This window comes from Anticarsia gemmatalis, chromosome 1, assembly GCF_050436995.1.
Source record: "Anticarsia gemmatalis isolate Benzon Research Colony breed Stoneville strain chromosome 1, ilAntGemm2 primary, whole genome shotgun sequence".
In the NCBI taxonomy this organism is placed as follows: Eukaryota; Metazoa; Arthropoda; class Insecta; order Lepidoptera; family Erebidae; genus Anticarsia; species Anticarsia gemmatalis.
This window is the reverse complement of record NC_134745.1, coordinates 4,757,049-4,773,616: the sequence shown is the minus strand read 5'-3', so window position 1 is coordinate 4,773,616 and position 16,568 is coordinate 4,757,049. Positions and strand designations below refer to the sequence as shown.

Below are 16,568 nucleotides of genomic sequence, written 5' to 3'. Positions count from 1 at the left end.
TAGTTGTATACGATTCATTTATTCCTCAATAAAACCTTCAGTTTAGATTTGCTTCTACTATACACATACATTAATGGTAGATTTTTTCCTTCTATAAATAAAGCAACCATGGATTCATTTCTGTTTTTTTCTTTGGAAAAAAAAACATTAAATATTAGGCTCTACTTAAGGCTCTATCATTTCTGAAGTCAAGATCATTTCGGTTAGATACTGTAAGTTTGACAGCACCTTAGTGTACTTTGACCTTAATATGAATCTATATTTTTACTTTACATGTTTGCAGGTGTATCTATATAAGTAAGGTTTGGAATTGAACACAGATTTCCAAATCTTCTTATTTTTGTCTAGACAGTAATCGTATTTAAAAATCAGTTCAAAGAGAATGCCTGTCTTATATAGGTACCTATACATACTAAACGTATTAATTCGGTGAAAGTCTGTCAGACTTTCTTTCTGAGGTTAAACAGATTTTTATGAAACTTATTACGGAAATTGGAGGCTTTAAGTCTAACATACTACTTATATTTGATGCATTTTGAACACGCGTGCGGAATCGCATTGGTGAACTAGTATATTCATACAAGGAAGCGCATTTGTTCAGAATGTTAATAAAACAGAACAATCATGAATGATTAGTCGTGTGATGGACGTGTGGCATTTTTCATTGACTCCCGACATCGCATGCTCACGGTCAAATCGCGGGTACAAGAGTACGAGTGGACCTCCTTTGTTTAGTGCTATTCATTAAACAGGTAATTTATATAATGATTTGATGACTTTATCGTGTGGCAATCGATGAATTGTTATTGAGTCATAGTACCTATATAATTTGAGTACTACTGTGGCGCGTTGCGAGTGTATGTCGTAGTGAGATCTCGGGTTCAAACCCATATACGACTGTCGTTAATACAAGTCTCAAGTTCAAATCCTGGGTTAAATAAATATTCCTGAATTTATTTGTCTAGATATTCTCCGTAAAATGCCGGGATTTGTAGTAGACCAGTGTGCCACGGACTCCTCGAAGTTTATTTCTTGCATTAATAGGAAGGACATCCACTGTGCCTTGGTTCTACAATTATAACTAAGATCTATAATCGTTTCCCGTTATTATTTATAGCTTATAGGCATGTTATAAATACTTTTGTACTTAAAGCAAGAGTATGTTTGCTTGTTTGTACTTCCTAAAATGCACTAACAGATTTGGACAAAATTTGATTGATCGATAAGTATAACAGAGAAGGATTTAGGCTACTATTTTCATTAAACAAGTAGCAGAGCCGTAAATATACGCCAGTAATTATTTAATTAAAGATTCGTTATTGTTGAAAACTTACCAATATTAAAATATGTGCAGACGTTTGATTCGTAGGTCATACGATACGTAATTGGCAGAGTCTATGTATGGTGCTGTGTTTAGGTTCGTATTATTGATTTACATGAACACGTGCAGGTGCATATAAATGTCAATGTTAAGTAGGAGTTTCGTTTAAATTATTTGTAATATATAAATGTAGTTAGTTAGCTCACTGAATGTTTTTTCTCGGTAGTTGGATAAGCTTCTCTCGGGTATATTTGTGTATACATTTCTACTATATTAATTTAAATATTCCTACTATTAGAAGTGCTCTTACGCAAAGAAATAAATCGTTTACAGCCCAAATTAATCTATGGGATAGGTAATTGTTATCCTAAAAATCTTTTCAAACGGAAGAAGATGTGAGGTATGGTAACTGATTTATTTTAGAGTAAATTAAAGGGGTAGCAATTACACACTTTACAAATGGGTATTGGATATGGGTCCTACTAAGTTATTATAATATTTTTTCAGGAACACCTATTTAAACCAACCAACCTATTACCCACTGTACGTACATATTTATATCAAAAGTCTTTACTATCATAAGAAACTCAACTAAATGATTGAAAGAGCACTAGTCAGTCCACTCGGTCCAGCTCATCGTATCGCGGGCGGTGGCAGATTGCATCTCAACATCCAACATTTAACGCCAAGTAATCGCATAATCATCAATAATCCTTAACTCGTACAAAAAAGTATCGCAAGAAACGGATTTCTATCACAATACAATGACCAATTCTCTCACACACATCACAAGAGAAAAACAGACTCTATAATTTATACTATAGAGTTTAAAATAGCTTGTTGGGTTGAAGAGAAATCTCGCAACCCGCTGCGAATCAGGGATCAGTATGGTGTAAAAAAATAAACAGATTTTGGGATTATAATTAATGAAATGTCACTCGATTTCTGACTTTTACTTACCTGAATCTGATGGATATGAGTTTGGTCTCAGTATATTCGAATACATCTTATTGAGGCACAAGTTGATGTTATTATTCAGATTTTCAATTGTAGGAAGTCTCTTAAGCAACTTATATGAAGTTTCACCAATTTATGTAACGTGAAAATAATGAAACACTTGCATTTTATCAGTTGCTGAGGCCTTACTCTAATCATTTACTTGAGAAATGCCGAGGACAGTAATTGAAAGCCATAACAGATTTAAGTTTCATAAAAAATAAATACTCTGAGATAAATATAAGATTATGACGCAGCATATCAGTCCAGACGTAAGAAAAATTACCTTGTACAAGCAAGAATATCATCGCATCCAGCATTAATACTAATAATGAATTAAACTCTAGAAGTATTTTTTTAAAGGAATCTTTTTAAATCAGACTTCTATCGTCTGTGTCTTACGGAACTAAGACTAAACATGATGTAATACCAAATTCTCATAATCCAAAACCCCAGAATATTCCCAACCAATTTGAACGCAACATTCATCAAACAGGCTCCGAGACCAATCCTCGGCCGACGGCATCCAAAAACCGAATTTATAGAATGCGACGAATTTGACAAGTCACCGATTTTTTATCTGTTCCAACAGATTATCTGGTCTCCTTACCCCACTCGATCAATCTTATCGAGGCAACTATAACAACACATAACAACAAAAAGGCCTAACAACCACCAAACTGCTCAAGGAACGTCCAACCTTATTGGCTAAAGAAAAGGTTTATGTTCGTATCGGTGTGAGAGATAGAAGTGCATCAGCTAAGGCCGTAGTCGGCGGATCATCGCTGGATTCCGGGAAATTTGGCCCGCGTGAATACCTGCCTATACAGGTAACGCTGACTATGCAATATTATAGAGAAGGCAGAATATTATGAATTCGTTTGAGAATATCCAATAAGAAATACGCTACATTTATGAATTACAGATATTATTATGTACCTTCGGCGTATCCTCAATGCTATAAAATTATAATCAACATCATAGCCCAGATAAAGAGTGCTGCCTTGTGGTGGACTTCGTATTTTAACCAAAACACTAATATATTTTCCAGTTGCGTGCCCTTCGTAAAAATAAACATACTAAAACAAATCAACAAAATTTTAGGTTTTCAAAAAATCAATTACAGCCGTAAGTATAAATAAATAATAGTTATTTCGATTTCGTTGAATTTTATTACTTAAACAATATTTCCGAGTCTGCTCCACGAAGGCCTGCCGCGTCTATATCTTCACACGTCTCCACAACTATGACTTGCTATTTGCCCACCGACTGTTATTACTGACCCTTCTACGGTTCTTATACAAATAACCGAGTAACGTGCGAATAACGTTAATACCTGCTAACATAAACGTTACTTAAAGTCTAAACAACATCAATAACGACATAGGTATCGATTGATGGTGGTTAAAATTTTTAATTCGAGGATGCCGTTAGAATGTGTGGTCGACTTTAAGTTTAAATATTTTAAGAACTGTGACATTATATAGCTAAGAAAATGTCCTATTGTGTTTCATTTCATGAGAGTGGGTCAATAGGTGTAAGCCAATAAGTTACTTTGATTGATAAGTCTTGAGAATTCCCTATTATTCATAGAGTAAAATTTTTGATTTCTACATCAAAATAGGGCTCGTCCGGGATTTGAACCCGGGGCCTCTCGCACCCAAAGCGAGAATCATACCACTAGACCAACGAGCCTGATGAAGGTTATATTTACTTACATATTTGCTATGGATTCTGGATGATTAAGGTTTTAACTAGCAAAATAAGGAGAATAGGGCTCGTCCGGGATTTGAACCCGGGGCCTCTCGCACCCAAAGCGAGAATCATACCACTAGACCAACGAGCCGGTTGAAACTAGTTTTCAATTGTATACAAACGTTAAGTAAATCGTTAGTCGTGACACTTGCAGAAACAATTAACTAGTGACGTCACTACTTCTAGGCTATAACTACTGCAAATCAATTAAATGACATAGGACAGCCTCAAGTCAGTAAAAAAGTCATGTTTTCAGATATAGGTGAGGATAAGAATATTAATTTATAAGGCAGTAACTATTATTATTTTCTATCTAGATATGTCTATCTTATCTAATCCTTGTAGGCCGTGGGCACTGGCCAGGTATGATCAATTGGATAAACGTAGGCTTTTGTTCTATTTGCTCTGGTTTTAAAACTAATTTAAAGTAAATTCTAATATCAAACCAATCATACCAACTTATTATTTCATTGCACTTCTTTTTACCCGACTACCTTATGTAAAGGTTTGTTTAATTTACTTTAATTCATTTATAAATATACCATGATTAAATGAGAACATGATAGTAAAATAGAGAACTTTAAAACCTAGCGATCACTTTATAACATCTTTAGTCAAAAACGACTTTACAAAAGTAATACATCTCTTACTCTTCAATAAGTACAATCTAAATAAGTAATAAAAAGTGTATATCGGAAATGAATAATGATGAATAACGCTAAGGAATCATAATGTCCGTCCATTGAGCGAGGTTCGAGTATTGGTTATTAAATTATCTACGTCCCGCGCCCCGTGTATCACGATATTAATCGCAATATTACTGCTGCGGGACTTGCAGATGACAAAATGAACTGGCCAGGGCTGTTTCATACATTTTTATTACTTTAGAATGGTGAAGTAGTCGTATTATTAGGAGAGAACAAATAGTCGGAATTGTAATCTTATTAGGTGAGAACAAATTACCATTGCTTGGTATGTTTGATTATACAAACTCTGCTCAAAATAGTCCTGAGAAGAGAACTAGTTATGATTACCTACTTGGTTACCATAGTACAAGTTCTGCTTAGTTTGGAATCAGATAACTAGTGAGGGAATTGTAAAGAGTTATAAAGCTTATAGTTAGCAGTGGGTAGAATGGGGCTGAATAGGTAGAATTTGTGAAAAAGTATTTATTATTAATTGATATACCTATAAACCTATAAACTGCTCTTTCATGAGCTTCTCAAGCGTGATATCATGTTTTGTTTCACGAAGGTAGATATAGGCTGTAAACCACTAACTTGGATTCTTACTTGCCTTCTTTACTTGATGCATGTTCATCAATTTCTGTTTTTCAATTCAATTCAAACTTTCTGAAACAACTAAACATAAGCATTATGTTAAGCTAGGCTGGCTAGCTAGGCTTATGTTTATAAGCCATAAATAAACAGAAAAGCCTTAATACTTCGTAAAAATACAGTCATTTTTACACGTGTATTACAAATGTCTTGTACAAAAGAAGGTACGTTTCGACATTTGGTTTAGATGATACCGAGTGAGACGCGATCAATTTATTTATTTGCTGTATTAAGATAAGGATGTAGCACCCCTACGGTTTGGTCGTTATACGAGTGCGCTAAAATGTATCACAGAGAAAATTCGTCGTATATATTGTCATTATATTTCAGATTTACGTAGTGATATTTTTTCTGTAGTTATGAAAATTGTAGGAAAATATGTTTAAATTTTCAGTATATATCACAATTCACATTCATTAATGAAAATCTTGAATACCACACATTTCATCTTTACATATTATGAAAATTATGATATCTATCATTTCAGACAAATCTTAGAAATTCTGTAAAACCTACAGCACACCCATTAAAATGAAATATTAGTATCTTTATTTTCAAAACGACTAGCATCACTAGTGGAATATTACGAAGATTAATTTTATACTCAATAGAGCTTTACATACACATCTTCAGGAATCACAAAATGCGCATATAAAATTCTTTTGTTAGTAAATATTATACAGCGTTTTTAATACAGCATAATTTATTGCGATGATAAGAATTATTTATAGTTATCTTTATTTATTCAAATCGTATTCGCTGGTGGAGGCCATTTTAGCGCTGCGGCGTGTTTGCTCGCGATTGATAGGAAACTGAGCGATTCTTCAGAGGAAAAATGTACCGGCTAATGATTTGCTAACGACGATATTTATATTTTAATGCACCCCGCGCAAAGATTATTTCCTTTGAGGGCCACGTTTGTTGATCAATCGTGGAGGATTTCGCGACGTTTTTAATTGAGCGCTGTACTGGAAGAACGGCCTTGATCCCTCCGAGCCTTTTGAATCAAAGCATCGCGACGTTTTTTTTTTAATATCTGGTTAATATTTAAATACCTTGTGGTTAGAAATCTCAATAGCGTGGGCGTCGTTGTTGAATATGCTAATAAAATATGTGTTTAAGTATTATAAAATGTAAAATTCGCCAAACTGATAAAAAACAGGGCTCGTCCGGGATTTGAACCCGGGGCCTCTCGCACCCAAAGCGAGAATCATACCACTAGACCAACGAGCCGGTTGTTTTATCCTGAAACAATACAAATGTTTTCAGACAATAGTAAGTGCTCTACCTAACTATAACACTATTAAAATACAATCGTTAGTTTTATGCGCTTTTAAAAAACAGTTAATGACTCGTTACACTGCAGTTTTATGTAAAAAATATACTTGAAACTATAAAAATCTATTGATGAGGAGTTGAAACTTTATCATGCTTTTACATTTTTTAGCAACGATTGAGCAACAATGAGAGACAGATGTTATATCACAAGCCGATCTATAATACCTGCTGTTGTATGCAGTAACGAGTAAGTACTGCACAATACAGCTGAATAACCTAAAGACAAATATGTAGATAGAGTCCATTTTCAAAAATCATTCTTCTACATTTATTTAAAGGTATTCTACTAAAATATTGTACCACCGGTTATTTCATTTTAGTATTATCCTGCCAAGTATAAATATTGAGAAAAATATCATCATAAACGGAGGAAAAGAACCTATTCAATTCATTTGTGTATAAAACGTATGGATGCAGACGTTCCTTACATGGGACGATACGATTTATCTGGCTTACGACATATACTTGAATAGTATATGTTAGATTTCGTCGTCGTATGAAGTACAAGTAGCATTGATTATACTCAAGAACTTGTGAATGTTGTGAACTTAATTATCTTAAGAAAATACTCTTAATGTAATACTTGTAGCGCATTACAAGAATTTTAAACACTTCAATCACCAACTTCCTTAAGTCGATGCCGATGGGAGGCATACTCGTTATGCAGTGTGTACTTATACATTATGTTATGTGTGTACTCACACAGAAACTAAGAAGAAATAACCACGAAGAGATAGAAATTCCTTGATGAAATCGACACAGTATCTTCCACCAGCAAGAACTACAAAAAAGTCGTACGTACTAAAACTGTTCTCAAAACGTGTCGCGTTCTTCCCATCTCTCTCCGAGCAAGTAAAACACAGTAGGTAGATTCTTACGAGCGTATCGGTTCATACTCATAACATGGTATCTGAAATTATTCCAGCACCAACATCTGCGGCCCGTTCCGCTTTGGAAAATAATAAAGTTCCGTTTAAACGCAATTCGTATGTAAGATACGACGAATGAAGCGTAATAAAGTGAATTAGGAAAAATGTATTGCAAATAGAAAATATAAGATGTACGTTGTCTGTTAAATGTACAGAAGGATTCAGGTGCGAATGTATCAGTGCTTTGCATGTTTTGTTTATGGACAATGTTTATGTTTCCAAAAGGCTGTTGTTCCATCGTAAGGCACTTTATTATCCAATAATTTTGAAGAATTGACAAATAATGTATCGAAAGTCTGTCAAACACAAAACTAATTCTAACTATAACTACATAAAGATCAGATTATAATAAGTTGATCAATACAGCGTTAAGGCTCTATTTACTATTTAAGCTCTCGTAGAAATTTAGTCGCTGAAAGAGGCAAAATAAGATCGTTTGGGCTCGTCCGGGATTTGAACCCGGGGCCTCTCGCACCCAAAGCGAGAATCATACCACTAGACCAACGAGCCTGATGTAGGTTCTATTTACATATATATTTGCTATGGATTCTAGAGAATTAAGGTTTTAACTAGCAAAATAAGGAGAATTGGGCTCGTCCGGGATTTGAACCCGGGGCCTCTCGCACCCAAAGCGAGAATCATACCACTAGACCAACGAGCCGATGAAGGCTGTTCCGATACTGAAGTTAACAACCAAGTTATGACGTCACTAAGATAGTAAAATTTTGTAATGGTCACAATAATTTACTAATGAAGTCTTTAACAATAGTTTACTTTAAATGTTAGAAAATACCGGCTCGTTGGTCTAGTGGTATGATTCTCGCTTTGGGTGCGAGAGGCCCCGGGTTCAAATCCCGGACGAGCCCAGGAACTCTCATTTTGCATAATTCTTAGTTAATAATTAATGGCATACGGGCAGCAGCACCCTACATCAGGCCCGTAGGTCTAATGGTGTAATTTTCCAACTTTAGTTGCAAGGGTACAAAATTCAAATTAACCCCATATTTTTTACATACTTAAATGACATACATTGATGGATAACCTAAGATTAAATTAATTTTAATTTAAAAGGGTTTTCCACATCTTGATAATTTTCATCGTTCAGTCTTATACGAGAATATTTCGATGATTTAGAGAAATTATCATATAGTCGATACTATATTGAATCTAAAAAATAAAGAATCGTCAAGATTACATTCTTACATATTAATATATAACCAACATCATATCAAACAAGTGAAGCGAACTGAAAATCACAGAGCTACAATTTGCGCGGGCCGCTGTAAAATTTCCCATTTGGAATGGCGGCCGCTCATTTATGTAGTTTTAATTCCACCATTCCTTAGCCCCGAGCCGGGATCTTATTTCATTAGCTGGCCGCGAGAGGGAGCGCAGCCATTTAGCTCGCAAGCTACACAGCCGTTATGGAGTTAATATTGTAGAGAAAATAGCGATTAGCGGGGCGATTACGCGACCGCTTATGCGAATTCGTTTGAAAGATTGACTTTAAAAATGTTCCTCTGTGAGTACGAGAGAAAGACGTTGTCTATCCTGTATTAGAAGTGTGTTAAATCGAGTTCTATCGTCATGGCCAGTGTTAAGACGTTTTGAATTTAAAGATACATCGTTAGTTTCCTCAAATTTTCTTTTAAATCCTCAAGGTGAGGTTTGGATGACACGTGTGTTTGCGACACCTTAATTCAGGGTTTAGATACGATGTATAATGATAGTAACTGTTTTTTATTAACACATTTGAAAAGCCGTTAAGTTTAATTACTTTAAGTGATTAGTTAATTACGTGGTAAAACATTAAGGAGTCACGACTATTATAATTAGATATCAGCTCATAGTCACATTTAATTTTTGTTATTGAAGACTACCGACAGTCGGCTCGTTGGTCTAGTGGTATGATTCTCGCTTTGGGTGCGAGAGGCCCCGGGTTCAAATCCCGGACGAGCCCAACTTATCTTGTTTTGCTAGTTAAAACCTTAATCATCTAGAATCCATAGCAAATATGTAAGTAAATAGAATCTTCATCAGGCTCGTTGGTCTAGTGGTATGATTCTCGCTTTGGGTGCGAGAGGCCCCGGGTTCAAATCCCGGACGAGCCCTATTTTTATGCACGGCTACTAATTAGCTCTCAAACGTATCTTTTATGGGTTTTAAAATGGGTTTCTTAATTTAGGCATGAAGTAGTTCCTTATGGCATATCTATTACTTCAAATTTTGTTCCAATTTGCGTTGTTTCATCCGCGTATCTCAGTCAAGGCTTTACGTCAGTGTCGCTTGTGTAAATACGTCGAAATTGTACATCTCATGGTAGATAGTGGATCTGTTTATGTTGCGACTGTGCGCTTCTTATAATTAAACGCGACAAAATAACGCCGCTCCTACATATAAACCAGAGTTAACAATGTTACACGCTAAGAATGTACTGTTCCATATTGTTGCACTAACAATACTTGCCAAACCAAAGTTCCCCTTTAAAAAGTACCTTGTGAGAATTATCTGGAGGTACTTAAGCACGCAAAGTACGCAAACTTAAGTGATTGAGAAAGCAAATAATTGTTTTTTTACCTCTATCCAGTGAATATAATATGGTTTTTTCAGATACGCTTAAGTCATATTAATCAGTCTTACTAAAGGCGTATGTAGAGGTACTACTTGCTATTTGATTACGATTATGAATACTTAGTATTTGATTTGAACAGTTACTCCCTCTTGCTTCTCAATAAATACTGTTAAAAGCTCATTTAATAAGTATGTAATTACATGTTAAATTTAATAACCGGCGGACCTGTACGACAAGACGTATGGACGTGACTCAGGCAAGTTAAGTTTGTAAGGATAGTACCAAGTGGCGTTCCCCTATTGGGAAAAGGCATGATTTTGAATATGTATGTGAGATAACTTAAACCTGGCTAGAGTTCACTGAACTCGATTATCTAAATAAATAACAACAATGCCAGAAATATAACGTACTAAAAAGTTATGAAGTACTTGGAACATTCTATTTATTCGAATAAACATGACAATGGCTAGCCGTCATTCTGCGTGACAGCCAGCACTTTTTCCCAAAGCTTTTCTTTCTCAAGCCACAAAAATTACGAGGCTTATGAAACCATTGTGGAACCACCGTTGTCATCCTTGATTGATGTTATTTTTAATTACAATATTTAATGTCAACAATCTATAAATCTTAGTGCTTAAGGACATAATGAAATATTCATACCGAGATTCTCTTTTTTTATTTTTACGCTTTTCAATTGTGGATATTGAAATAAGTTTGTATTTGTTTTCCAGTATTGATGATGTAATTTTTTTCTTGCCTTCGAGTGGGACCGTACTTTATGAGCATTATAACTGAACTAAAATTTGATGTTCATTATCTTATAAAGATGAAGATGAAACTAAAGGCTTTTTTTCGTATCGATACCACTTAATTCAATTCGTGCATAAAATCAATACGATACAAAGAGTACGTGTTAAAAGTGCATTAGCATTTGTAATCAGTATTTAACCGAAGAAAAACATAAACATTTCCTTAAGAAAAAAAACCTTAAATAAATTCAGAGCGGAGGTGTAGCGTCAGCGATGTAGAGTCGTAACGTTGTCTCTCTTGTAACAGTCGACTCTACAATTTACGATTGTAAATAGGGCATTTCGTTTGTTTACTTATGACCGAGTAATTCTTACAATCCGTATAATTACCAGCATTAAGATGATTCCAGTTCCCTCGAACAAAACGAAGTACCCTCCTAAGTAATGTTAAAACATTCAAATGTCCACCGACTACGCGAAATGTTTTAAACTTGTGCGGTTATAAATTTACGGACTTGAGCCAAGATTACAATTGTGGGAAGTAAATAGATTGCTACAGACGTAACAAGAACAAAATGAGGGCTTTGGGCTCGTCCGAGATTTGAACCCGCACTTCGTACTCGAAGCGAGAATTATACCAACGAGCCTGATGTAGGTTCTATTTACTTGCATATTTGCTATGGATTCTACATGATTAAGGTTTTAACTAGCAAAAGAGGAAGAGTTGGGCTCGTCCGGGATTTGAACCCGGGGCCTCTCGCACCCAAAGCGAGAATCATACCACTAGACCAACGAGCCTGATGAAGGCTTCAGCTATAACTATTATTTGCACTACAATTGCAGTAGTTTAGTGACGTCACAAGTTAATAGTTTATGCAAGTGTCACGACTAACGATTCACTTAACGTTTGTATAGTATTGAAAACCACTCACAATCGGCTCGTTGGTCTAGTGGTATGATTCTCGCTTTGGGTGCGAGAGGCCCCGGGTTCAAATCCCGGACGAGCCCAAAGGCTATAATTTTGCTAAAATCCCTTACTAGCATACCTCAAATCCATGTTGCGTAATAGTCAAGTAAGCACTAACCAAAAATCCCACAAAGGAGATGCGTTAGCATACGTTTTATATTTTAGTACAAAACTTTTTCCTACAATACTTTTTTTCATACAAAATTGATTGCAACCATCCCTCAAATCAGATTGCTAACTAAAGATTCGTGTAACAAAGACTTCCTATTTCGATTATTCTTTCAAAACACTTAGCGAATAAAAAATATAATTACAATTGTACCTCATTGGTGCGGAGTGCGGGTCCAGATGAAAGTGAGGGCTTAGGAAGCCCTTTGAGAGCATCCGCCATGATTGATGACGTCACAGATTTATTATGTTAATTCACGTTTAGATGACATTTTAGAAAAAGTTCGTTAATGAAGATGGCTTCGAATTAATGATTGTGGAAATTGTGATGAGAACACAGACTTTGTAGCTTAATGTAAGAAACTAAAACCTTAGAAAAATTGTCTAAGATGAGTACGCCTCACACCAGCTTGCTAGCTCGCTCGAATTTTCATAAACGGCTCGCATCATTTTTTTTTTGTAACCATTAAATTATACGTAGCAGTGTTAAGAGTTCTTTGGTTTCGCTTATTCTGTTTCAACGTATTAGCACGTAGGCTAATATACATCCACCCACGCATCCGTACGATTTTACTCCTTTTTGCGATAAATAAAAGGTAAAGAATAGCCAATATGCTCTTGCTAATCAATTAATTACTTCTACCATATCCAACACAATCAAGGTAAGAGCATCAGGGACTATCCGTTGGTTTGCTCACAGATACACAAGGGGTCGTATCTATCGGGATCCTGTGACAATACGGCTGCGACGGGCAAGTCCCACAATAGCGGCTATCTCACGTGTCGATACCGACGAGCTTTGTCTCGGACAACACTTCCAAGCTCTGTTGGCACTTGCTTAGCGATGTCCTACTAGTTTTTATCTATACTATTATTGAGGGTATTTTCTTGAAGGTTAAGAGCCGGGTGAAGAAGAAAACTCGTAAAGGAACTTAGAGAATATTGCCCAAAAATTACTGTGCCATTTGTTTTGGTTTGCATACGTAAGTTGTCTCTACTCAAGAATGTTTCGTTAGTAAAGCATCAATACTGCAGGCAACTCTTAACTGTTCGATCGATAAAAATACAGGCATGATGTTCAGTAGGAACAATAAACGAATAAAGCACGCAGACATGGCTAAATCGTGTAACAAATTGCATCAGAGCGTAACGAACACACTAGACGGCAGTCGGTCCCGTTACTACTTCAGACATCCGCAGCAAAAACTCGATAAATAACATAATTATCGGTACAGTGGCGCATTATTGAATCAGCCGCTCCAACCCTCGCGCACCTCACAATTACAAGGTGCCTTGCCTCCAAATGATTTTAACCCTTGCCCGGCCAGATAAGTTTATTTTGAGCCGGTTGAGTGCCGTTGTTCGTCATTCATTTAAGTGCTTCTTTTGTGACGACATTCCGCTGCGCCTCTCTCAATTAACCCGGCTGGAAGCTCAAAAATTAAGTTAAATACTCCGACTTTGCGAGCACTGTTTACTTATTGGCAATCGACGTGGTTCGCAATAACTTCGTAAATTAAAACCGTGCTGGCTCTAATGTGGGCGAGTTTTATGGCGAGACGGGAACCTTCTGTTTTCCGCTTACGAGGTAAAGGTAAAATCAATACGCTTTTAAATACAAGGTTGTGATCGCAGCGTTGTATTGTTATCTAAAGGAAAGCTTCGGGGAAAGCGTTACGAGTGTATATCGGTTCTTGGAAAACTCGAAAGCAATAAAACTGTGTAGGTATGAAGTATGAAGAATCTGTTATGGTACATTTGTTATGTTGTTATATTAATTTCTATTTTGATAACAGATTAAAACAAGGTCGTGTTGTTTTAAGGATAAGAGTGCTACGGACTGTTGAAGAATTTTTAGACGTAACTGAAATTTGTTGTTGTATTTCCATCCAAAATCTCCTTGTATCGATTGACTAAAACTGATTCAGTTTACTAATTAAAATCTATAATATAACCAATATGAAACTGAGAACACAACGCTTAGCTGTCAAACATAGTTCCACAATATATCGCAGCGCACATCGGTCTAAGTTGTAAAACTTAAGCCGTGTAGCGAGTAAACTTGGCTTACCAAGTAGGTAAGTAGCCACATATTTCATAGAGGCTCAGCGCTACCTGCGCCTAAAACAATCAAACAACCACTTAAACAAACATGTACAAGTTGCCGCCGCTTAGGTTTAACTAAATACCAAGTTCGGCTTAAGTAAGATAAGTTGGAGGATACACGCCATACACGCGTTACACAACCGCTACACACATCTACTTAACGTTATGCTGCCCTGGTACTTGTGGTTCGTGTTTTATGATGTGTCGTGTTCTTTTATTTCCACAAATTGTCGTTTCCGAAGTATTTTACGAAAAATCTTTTAAAATAAGTTGTCTTAACTAACGAAAAATATTGACACTTTGACAGATACTCCATTAATTAATGCTTTGTCGAATAAAGTAATGTGACGATAGAAAAATCGGCCCTTAAATATTTATAAAACTAAATTGACATCGAGTACAATTCTTGCACAAAAACATAAGTAAACAGACTTCATTAACAATAACACCTCTTAATTGTAAATTGTGAGCACAAAGCACAAAGATTGTTACATCTCAAGTCACTTAAAACATTTTAATTAGCTAAGATATCGACAAAACTTCTTTGTTAATAAGATTGTAGGCGTTTTCTTTATCTGCTCTTGTTAATTATCTCATTTGTGTTTTCAATGTGACTGACTGTATATTTGGTGATGGGTACGTTAATAACGATCGCACCTGTACAAGTTGGCTGAATCTGGCAGATATGATGAATTTAAAGATTTCATGACTTTTAAGGTTTTATACATTTTTAAAGTTTTACACAGGCAGTCTCGTAAAGCTAAGAAAATAAATGCACCATCAATACCAAGATACTATTGTGTGATAGCGTATACATCATGTGTATGTCGGTAGAGAGCTATATTCGAATGTAAACATCTTCGGTTGTAAATTATGCGATGGCACTCGACTAATCCGCGGAATAAATTAATAGTACATTAAGCATCAATCCGGTATTCGCATTAATAAGTTTATACAGAACACCGGGCGATTCGTGTTCAATTGAGCCACCCCAACCGCCCCGCAATTTATTTAAGAATGTTATGTAAATTTGAACACAAGTCTTTGATCGTCCGCATCAAAAGTCCAAGCAAAAAACTTCCACTAGAGCGGAGAAAAAACGAGAGGAGCTTAAGAAAAATAATGATTTAATCTTACTTTTCGCTGTCTCGCATATAAAGGCGTCGGGCGCGGGGGCGGCCGCCGTGGGCGGAGGGCGCGAGAATCGGTTTTAATCTTTGCTTTGTAAAGGTGATTATGAGGGATTATAGGTTTGCAAGTATGGCTGAAATTTCGCGGCTGAAGAGGCGGCCCCTTCGACTCATTTATGCCATATTTTTTGGTCCCCGCAGGTGGGGTTGCGGTCGCCCCCCCTCGGATACTTTACAACTTTTCCTTATTCTAGAGCTCTTCAAAGGAAAGGCTTTATTACGTTTTGTTTTGTCTTCGACGATTGACGTTTGTAGTGCTTCTTTTGGATGAGCTGCGGTCTCGATTTGAGTGGCCACAATTCTCCTCGAAACTGTGTTACGAGTTTGCAACTCCAAGTTAGATTTGATGGAATTACTTGATGAATCAATGAGAGAGTACCTACTGTTTTACATACTTCTTTGTTATATTAGGTTCCTAGTTATTTAGAAAAAATAATACTTTTTCGTTTTATCTATTAATATATTTACAAAAGGATCTTATGCAGATCTATGTAGTCTCAAGGTAGAGTACTGCAACAAAACAACCTTCTGGTGCTTCTGGTGCAACTGATTCAGGTATCGATAAATTCACAATCTTAAATGTATGTAGAGATTGCATACGGTGTGTTTTTACATTGAATACAGAAATACCTACGGTTTGAAGCGTTTCTATTCGTTGGATCCAAGGTAGTGAAGCGAGATAGCGTGCAGTTTTGTCATTTTTCATTACGTGACCAGATCAGGTTTGTCATCTGAAGCGACGCCGATCTCTCGCCACTGGTATAGCCTATAGCCAACCTCCTCCAAAACACCACAACCATAACAACAACTCTCACTTCAAAATCAACTTTATTACAATGAGACAAAGTAAGTAATAGAACGCAGAAAGTTATATATAAGACTTTCTTGCAAGAAGGTAATGTTCTGAGTAAAGCTCCTCTAGTTAGATGAAGAGTGGTGCCTGTGTAAGACTTGGAATGTTACTATGAATACGTAAACGTTGGATAAAGCCATGTCTAGGTAAAGTCCTTTAATTTTATATTATTTTCTCAGTTCTCTGCAACGTTTTCATGCGAAGATGTAAGCTACGAGCTACGGAGCGTGTAGTTCGTAGCAACGTAGCGCTAAGTATCGGGGTATTATATTTAGAAATGATATTGG

General features: G+C 36.1%; 10 non-coding genes across 10 annotated transcripts; 4 read left to right on the top strand and 6 right to left on the bottom strand.

Moving 5' to 3' along the window:
* Positions 1 to 3,940: 3,940 nt before the first annotated feature.
* TRNAP-UGG (transfer RNA proline (anticodon UGG)) lies at positions 3,941 to 4,012 on the bottom strand. Its single transcript has one exon. It is a non-coding gene; the product is annotated as a tRNA-Pro (tRNA).
* Positions 4,013 to 4,091: 79 nt separating this feature from the next.
* TRNAP-UGG (transfer RNA proline (anticodon UGG)) lies at positions 4,092 to 4,163 on the bottom strand. The gene has a single exon. It is a non-coding gene; the product is annotated as a tRNA-Pro (tRNA).
* A 2,407-nt stretch (positions 4,164 to 6,570) lies between these two features.
* TRNAP-UGG (transfer RNA proline (anticodon UGG)) lies at positions 6,571 to 6,642 on the bottom strand. Its single transcript has one exon. It is a non-coding gene; the product is annotated as a tRNA-Pro (tRNA).
* Positions 6,643 to 8,114: 1,472 nt separating this feature from the next.
* TRNAP-UGG (transfer RNA proline (anticodon UGG)) lies at positions 8,115 to 8,186 on the bottom strand. Its single transcript has one exon. It is a non-coding gene; the product is annotated as a tRNA-Pro (tRNA).
* A 79-nt stretch (positions 8,187 to 8,265) lies between these two features.
* On the bottom strand, positions 8,266 to 8,337 carry TRNAP-UGG (transfer RNA proline (anticodon UGG)). The gene has a single exon. It is a non-coding gene; the product is annotated as a tRNA-Pro (tRNA).
* A 133-nt stretch (positions 8,338 to 8,470) lies between these two features.
* Positions 8,471 to 8,542, top strand: TRNAP-UGG (transfer RNA proline (anticodon UGG)). Its single transcript has one exon. It is a non-coding gene; the product is annotated as a tRNA-Pro (tRNA).
* Positions 8,543 to 9,564: 1,022 nt separating this feature from the next.
* Positions 9,565 to 9,636, top strand: TRNAP-UGG (transfer RNA proline (anticodon UGG)). Its single transcript has one exon. It is a non-coding gene; the product is annotated as a tRNA-Pro (tRNA).
* A 79-nt stretch (positions 9,637 to 9,715) lies between these two features.
* TRNAP-UGG (transfer RNA proline (anticodon UGG)) lies at positions 9,716 to 9,787 on the top strand. The gene has a single exon. It is a non-coding gene; the product is annotated as a tRNA-Pro (tRNA).
* A 1,936-nt stretch (positions 9,788 to 11,723) lies between these two features.
* TRNAP-UGG (transfer RNA proline (anticodon UGG)) lies at positions 11,724 to 11,795 on the bottom strand. The gene has a single exon. It is a non-coding gene; the product is annotated as a tRNA-Pro (tRNA).
* Positions 11,796 to 11,933: 138 nt separating this feature from the next.
* TRNAP-UGG (transfer RNA proline (anticodon UGG)) lies at positions 11,934 to 12,005 on the top strand. Its single transcript has one exon. It is a non-coding gene; the product is annotated as a tRNA-Pro (tRNA).
* The last annotated feature ends 4,563 nt before the right edge of the window (positions 12,006 to 16,568 follow it).